This window comes from Eschrichtius robustus, chromosome 5 (genome assembly GCF_028021215.1).
Source record: "Eschrichtius robustus isolate mEscRob2 chromosome 5, mEscRob2.pri, whole genome shotgun sequence".
Lineage (NCBI taxonomy): Eukaryota > Metazoa > Chordata > Mammalia > Artiodactyla > Eschrichtiidae > Eschrichtius > Eschrichtius robustus.
Genome location: NC_090828.1, coordinates 31767649 through 31775924, shown reverse-complemented (window position 1 = coordinate 31775924; position 8276 = coordinate 31767649).

Below are 8276 nucleotides of genomic sequence, written 5' to 3'. Positions count from 1 at the left end.
GAATATCTTCTTATTTGATCTTCATAACAATATTTTGAGCTTGGAGTGGCAGCTCATAAAATGATCCCCACTTTGTAGATAATCGAGCACATGCTACTACCGACTCAAGTTATATTAAAAACATCTTCCAGGGCCTCAGGGCAGGTAAGACAAGCGAGACCCACAGGAGATGTTCTCATGGTGCTGGGTCTTAGCTTGGGTTCCTCCAGAAGCAGAACTTAAGACATGGATTTGAGTTTAATTGGTCTGGGTCATGGTCCTAGGAAGTGGCAGGAAGGGAGTGGGGAAATAAGACAGGCAGGCAGACAGTAAAGGGTGCTTTATGAGCACATTACCACTGTGGCTGCTCGGGTTCAGTGCTGCCGGGGAGCTCCGTGCATAGCGTGGGGTGATCCTCCCTGAAGGTGGGGAAGCTGGTGCTTGATGCTCTACCTCCCACCCATTATCACCTGGAGGCTGTTCTTTGGAGGGCATATGGGATTAACTCTCTGGCATTCTGTCCAGGCTGAGAAAATCCCCCCCAGGGATTTAGGTGCTGGCTAGAGGTCATCAAACGAGCCAATGGAAGGCCGCGTGCACAAGGCGGAGTGCTTCTCTCCTCAAAACCACCAGTGTCAACTATGGTACCACAGTGCCAAACCTACTCAGTGAAAATGTGGAGATGGACCTTAGCTGTCTTTTCTGTGCCATTGTGTCCCCGTCATCCGTGTGATTTGCATCTTTTAATTGTAATAGACTCTCTCTCCTGACTTCTGAGGCTCAGTACCTTCAGACATATTTCTCCCCCACTTACTGATGGGACATCTTCTCCCCTCTTAAAGCTTCTTCTCAGATTATGGATTTACTCCAAGGCATGTCTGATTGATAACTTTAAAAATCTCCCTTCTTAGATAGCAAAGCAGATGAAATTCTTAAACAACAGTAGTCCCCAAAGATAGATCTAGGCCTATATATTGTTTGGTTTGACCTACTCGTGGCTTTAAAATTTTTAATTAGGGGCCACATTTGTTTTTAATTGAAAGACTTCACTTAAAAAGTGGAATTCTCGGGGGGGAGGAGAGAAGATGGCGGAAGAGTAAGACGCGGAGATCACCTTCCTTCCCACAGATACAGTAGAAATACATCTACACGTGGAACTGCTCCTACAGAACACCCACTGAACGCTGGCAGAAAACGTCAGACCTCCCAAAAGGCAAGAAACTCCCCCCGTACTTGGGTAGGGCAAAAGAAAAAAGAAATAACAGAGACAAAAGAATAGGGACGGCACCTGCACCAGTGGGAGGGAGCCGTGAAGGAGGAAAGATTTCCACGCACTAGGAGCCCCTTCGCGGGCGGAGACGGCGGGTGGCGGAGGGGGAAGCTTCGGGGCCACGGAGGAGAGCGCAGCCACAGGGGGGCGGAGGGCAAAGCGGAGAGATTCCTGCACAGAGGCTCGGCAACGAGCAGCACTCACCAGCCCGAGAGGCTTGTCTGCTCAGCCGCCGGGGCGGGCGGGGCTGGGAGCTGAGGCTCAGCTTCGGTCGGATCGGTCGGATCGCTGGGAGAGGACTGGGGTTGGCGGCGTGAACACAGCCTGAAGGGGTTGGCGCACCACAGCTGGCTGGGAGGGAGACCGGGAAAAAGTCTGCAGCTGCCGAAGAGGCAAGAGACATTTTCTTGCCTCTTTGTGTCGCGGCGCGCAAGGAGAGGGGATTCAGAGCGCTGCCTAAACGAGCTCCAGAGACCGGCGCGAGCCGTGGCTATCAGCACGGACCCCAGAGACGGGCGTGAGACGCTGGGGCTGCTGCTGCCGCCTCCAAAAGTCCTGTGTGCGAGCACAGGTCACTCTCCACACCACCCCGCCCGGGAGCCTGTGCAGCCCGCCGCTGCCAGGGTCCCGTGATCCAGGGACAACTTCCCCGGGAGAACGCACTGCGCGCCTCAGGCTGCCGCAACGTCACGCCGGCCTCTGACGCCGCAGGCTCGCCCCGCCTCCTCCGTACCCCTCCCTCCCCGCGGCCTGGGTGAGCCAGAGCCCCCGAAGCAGCTGCTCCTTTAAGCCCGTCCTGTCTGGGCGGAGAACAGACGCCCTCAGGCGACCTACACGACCTACACGCAGAGGCGGGTCCAAATCCAAAGCTGATCCCCAGGAGCTGTGCGAACAGAGAAGAGAAGGGGAAATCTCTCCCAGCAGCCTCAGAAGCAGCGGATTAAAGCTCCACAAACAACTTGATGTGCCTGCATCTGTTGAATACCGGAATAGACAACGAATCATCCCAAATTCAGGAGGTGGACTTTGGGAGCAGGATATATTAATTTTTCCCCTTTTCCTTTTTTTGTGAGTGTATATGTAAATGCTTCTGGGTGAGATTTTGTCTGTATAGCTTTGCTTTATAATAGCTTTATTTTACTTCACTATATTATAGCCTCTTTCTTTCTTTCTTTCTACTTTTTCTCCCTTTTACTCTGAGCCGTCTGGACGAAAGGCTCTTGGTGCTCCAGCCAGGCATCAGGGCCGTACCTCTGAGGTGGGAGAGCCAACTTCAGGACACTGGTCCACAAGAGACCTCCCAACTCCACGTAATACCAAACGGCAAAAATCTCTCAGAGATCTCCATCTCAACATCAAGACCCAGCTTCACTCAACGACCAGCAAGCTACAGTGCTGGACACCCTATGCCAAACAACTAGCAAGACAGGAACACAGCCCCATCCATTAGCAGAGAGGCTGCCTAAAATCATAATAAGGCCACAGACACCCCAAAATACACCACCAGACGTGGACGTGCCCACCAGAAAGACAAGATCCAGCCTCATCCACCAGAACTCAGGCACTAGTTCCCTCCACCAGGAAGCCTACACAACCCACTGAACCAACCTTAGCCACTGGGGACAGATACCAAAAACAGCGGGAACTACGAACCTGCAGCCTGTGAAAAGGAGACCCCAAACACAGTAAGATAAGCAAAATGAGACGACAGAAAAGCACACAGCAGATGAAGGAGCAGGGTCAAAACACACCAGACTTAACAAATGAAGAGGAAATAGGTAGTCTACCTGAAAAAGAATTCAGAATAATGATAGTAAGGATGATCCAAAATCTGGGAAATAGAATAGACAAAATGCAAGAAACATTTAACAAGGACATGGAAGAACTAAAGAGGAACCAAGCAACGATGAAAAACACAATAAATGAAATTAAAAATACTCTAGATGGGATCAATAGCAGAATAACTGAGGCAGAAGAAAGGATAAGTGACCTGGAAGATAAAATGGTGGAAATAACTACTGCAGAGCAGGATAAAGAAAAAAGACTGAGAAGAACTGAGGACAGTCTCAGAGACCTCTGGGACAACATTAAACGCACCAACGTTCGAATTATAGGGGTCCCAGAAGAAGAAGAGAAAAAGAAAGGGACTGAGAAAATATTTGAAGAGATTATAGTTGAAAACTTCCCTAATATGGGAAAAGAAATAGTTAATCAAGTCCTGGAAGCACAGAGAGTCCCATACAGGATAAACCCAAGGAGAAACACGCCAAGACACATATTAATCAAACTGTCAAAAATTAAATATAAGGAAAACATATTAAAAGCAGCAAGGGAAAAACAACAAATAACACACAAGGGAATCCCCATAAGGTTAACAGCTGATCTTTCAGCAGAAACTCTGCAAGCCAGAAGGGAGTGGCAGGATAAACTTAAAGTGATGAAGGAGAAAAACCTACAACCAAGATTACTCTACCCAGCAAGGATCTCATTCAGATGTGATGGAGAAATTAAAAGCTTTACAGACAAGCAAAAGCTGAGAGAGTTCAGCACCACCAAACCAGCTTTACAACAAATGCTAAGGGAACTTCTCTAGGCAAGAAACACAAGAGAAGGAAAACACCTACAATAACAAACCCAAAACATTTAAGAAAATGGGAATAGGAACATACATATCGATAATTACCTTGAATGTAAATGGATTAAATGCTCCCACCAAAAGACACAGGCTGGCTGAATGGATACAAAAACAAGACCCATATATATGCTGTCTACAAGAGACCCACTTCAGACCTAGAGACACATACAGACTGAAAGTGAGGGGATGGAAAAAGATATTCCATGCAAATGGAAATCAAAAGAAAGCTGGAGTAGCAATTCTCATATCAGACAAAATAGACTTTAAAATAAAGACTATTACAAGAGACAAAGAAGGACACTATATAATGATCAAGGGATCGATCCAAGAGGAAGCTATAACAATTGTAAATATTTATGCACCCAACATAGGAGCACCTCAATACATAAGGCAAATACTAACAGCCATAAAAGGGGAAATCGACAGCAACACAATCATAGTAGGGGACTTTAACACCCCACTTTCACCAATGGACAGATCATCCAAAATGAAAATAAATAAGGAAACACAAGCTTTAAATGATACATTAAACAAGATGGACTTAATTGATATTTATAGGACATTCCACCCAAAAACAACAGAATACACATTTTTCTCAAGTGCTCATGGAACATTCTCCAGGATAGATCATATCTTGGGTCACAAATCAAGCCTTGGTAAATTTAAGAAAATTGAAATCGTATCAAGTATCTTTTCCGACCACAACGCTATGAGACTAGATATCAATTACAGGAAAAGATCTGTAAAAAATACAAACACATGGAGGCTACACAATACACTACTTAATAACGAAGTGATCACTGAAGAAATCAAAGGGGAAATCAAAAAATACCTAGAAACAAATGACAATGGAGATACGACGACCCAAAACCTATGGGACGCAGCAAAAGCAGTGCTAAGAGGGAAGTTTATAGCAATACAAGCCTACCTCAAGAAACAGGAAACATCTCGAATAAACAACCTAACCTTGCACCTCAAGCAATTAGAGAAAGAAGAACAAAAAAACCCCAAAGCCAGCAGAAGGAAAGAAATCATAAAGATTAGGTCAGAAATAAATGAAAAAGAAGTGAAGGAAACAATAGCAAAAACCAATGAAACTAAAAGCTGGTTCTTTGAGAAGATAAACAAAATTGATAAACCATTAGCCAGACTCATCAAGAGAAAAAGGGAGAAGACTCAGATCAATAGAATTAGAAATGAAAAAGGAGAAGTAACCACTGACACTGCAGAAATACAAAAGATCATGAGAGATTACTACAAGCAACTCTATGCCAATAAAATGGACAACCTGGAAGAAATGGACAGATTCTTAGAAATGCACAAACTGCCGAGACTGAACCAGGAAGAAATAGAAAATATGAACAGACCAATCACAAGCACTGAAATTGAAACTGTGATTAAAAACCTTCCAACAAACAAAAGCCCAGGACCAGATGGCTTCACAGGCGAATTCTATCAAACATTTAGAGAAGAGCTAACACCCATCCTTCTCAAAGTCTTCCAAAATATTGCAGAGGGAGGAACACTCCCAAACTCATTCTACGAGGCCACCATCGCCCTGATACCAAAACCAGACAAAGATGTCACAAAGAAAGAAAACTACAGGCCAATATCACTGATGAACATAGATGCAAAAATCCTCAACAAAATACTAGCAAACAGAATCCAACAGCACATTAAAAGGATCATACACCATGATCAAGTGGGGTTTATCCCAGGAATGCAAGGATTCTTCAACATACGCAAATCAATCAACGTGATACACCATATTAACAAATTGAAGGAGAAAAACCATATGATCATCTCAATAGATGCAGAGAAAGCTTTCGACAAAATTCAACACCCATTTATGATAAAAGCCCTGCAGAAAGTAGGCATAGAGGGAACTTTCCTCAACATAATAAAGGCCATATATGACAAACCCACAGCCAACATTGTCCTCAATGGTGAAAAACTGAAACCATTGCCACTAAGATGAGGAACAAGACAAGGTTGCCCACTCTCACCACTATTATTCAACATAGTTTTGGAAGTGTTAGCCACAGCAATCAGAGAAGACAAAGAAATAAAAGGAATCCAAATCGGAAAAGAAGAAGTAAAGCTGTCACTATTTGCAGATGACATGATACTATACATAGAGAATCCTAAAGATGCTACCAGAAAACTCCTAGAGCTAATCAATGAATTTGGTAAAGTAGCAGGATACAAAATTAATGCACAGAAATCTCTTGCATTTCTATACACTAATGACGAAAAATCTGAAAGTGAAATTAAGAAAACACTCCCGTTTACCATTGCAACAAAAAGAATAAAATATCTAGGAATAAACCTACCTAAGGAGACAAAAGACCTGTATACAGAAAATTAAAAGACACTGATGAAAGAAATTAAAGATGATACAAATAGATGGAGAGATATACCATGTTCCTGGATTGGAAGAATCAACATTGTGAAAATGACTCTACTACCCAAAGCAATCTACAGATTCAATGCAATCCCTATCAAACTACCACTGGCATTTTTCACAGAACTAGAACAAAAAATTTCACAATTTGTATGGAAACACAAAAGACCCCGAATAGCCAAAGCAATCTTGAGAACGAAAAATGGAGCTGGGGGAATCAGGCTCCCTGACTTCAGACGATATTACAAAGCTTCAGTAATCAAGACAGTTTGGTACTGGCACAAAAACAGAAATATAGATCAATGGAACAGGATAGAAAGCCCAGAGATAAACCCACACACATATGGTCACCTTATCTTTGATAAAGGAGGCAAGCATATACAGTGGAGAAAAGACAGCCTCTTCAATAAGTGGTGCTGGGAAAATCGGACAGGTACATGTAAAAGTATGAAATTAGAACACTCCCTGACACCATGCACAAAAATAAACTCAAAATGGATTAAAGACCTAAGTGTAAGGGCAGACACTATCAAACTCTTAGAGGAAAACATAGGCAGAACACTCTATGACATACATCACAGCAAGATTCTTTTTGACCCAGCTCCCAGAGAAATGGAAATAAGAACACAAATAAACAAATGGGACCTAATGAAACTTAAAAGCTTTTGCACAGCAAAGGAAACCATAAACAAGACCAAAAGACAACCCTCAGAATGGGAGAAAATATTTGCAAATGAAGCAACTGACAAAGGATTAATCTCCAAGATTTACAGGCAGCTCATGCAGCTCAATAACAAAAAAACGAACAACCCAATCCAAAAATGGGCAGAAGACCTAAATAGACATTTCTCCAAAGAAGATATACAGATGGCCTACAGACACATGAAAGAATGCTCAACATCATTGATCATTAGAGAAATGCAAATCAAAACTACAATGAGATATCATCTCACACCAGTCAGAATGGCCATCATCAAAAAATCTAGAAACAATAAATGCTGGAGAGGGTGTGGAGGAAAGGGAACACTCTTGGACTGTTGGTGGGAATGTAAATTGATACATCCACTATGGAGAACAGTATGGAGGTTCCTTAAAAAACTACAAATAGAACTACCATACGACCCAGCAATCCCACTACTGGGCATATACCCTGAGAAAACCATAGGTCAAAAAGAGTCATGTACCAAAATGTTCATTGCAGCTCTATTTACAATAGCCAGGACATGGAAGCAACCTAAATGTCCATCGACAGATGAATGGGTAAAGAAGAGGTGGCACATATATACAATGGAATATTACTCAGCCATAAAAAGAAATGAAATGGAGGTATTTGTAATGAGGTGGATGGAGTTAGAGTCTGTCATACAGAGTGAAGTAAGTCAGAAAGAGAAAAACAAATACAGTATGCTAACACATATATACGGAATCTAAGGAAAAAAAAAAAAAAAAGGCCATGAAGAACCTAGTGGCAAGACGGGAATAAAGACACAGACCTACTAGAGAATGGACTTGAGGATATGGGGAGGGGGTGGGGTGAGATGTGACAGGGTAAGAGAGTGTCATAGACATATATACACTACCAAATGTAAAATAGATAGCTAGTGGGAAGCAGCCGCATAGCACAGGGAGATCACCTCGGTGCTTTGTGACCACCTAGAGGGGTGGGATGGGGAGGGTGGGAGGGAGGGAGATGCAAGAGGGAAGAGAAATGGGAACATACTGTATATGTATAACTGATTCACTTTGTTATAAAGCAGACGCTAACACACCATTGTAAGGCAATTATACTTCAATAAAGATGGTTAAAAAAAAAAAAAAAGTGGAATTCTCTTCGGCTCCCCTGGTGGCGCAGTGGTTAAGAGCCCACCTGCCAATGCGGGGACAAGGGTTCGATCCCTGGTGCAGGGAGATCCCACATGCCGCGGAGCAATTAAGCCCGGGCGCCACAACTACTGAAGCCCGTGCGCCTAGAACCTGTGCTCCGCAAC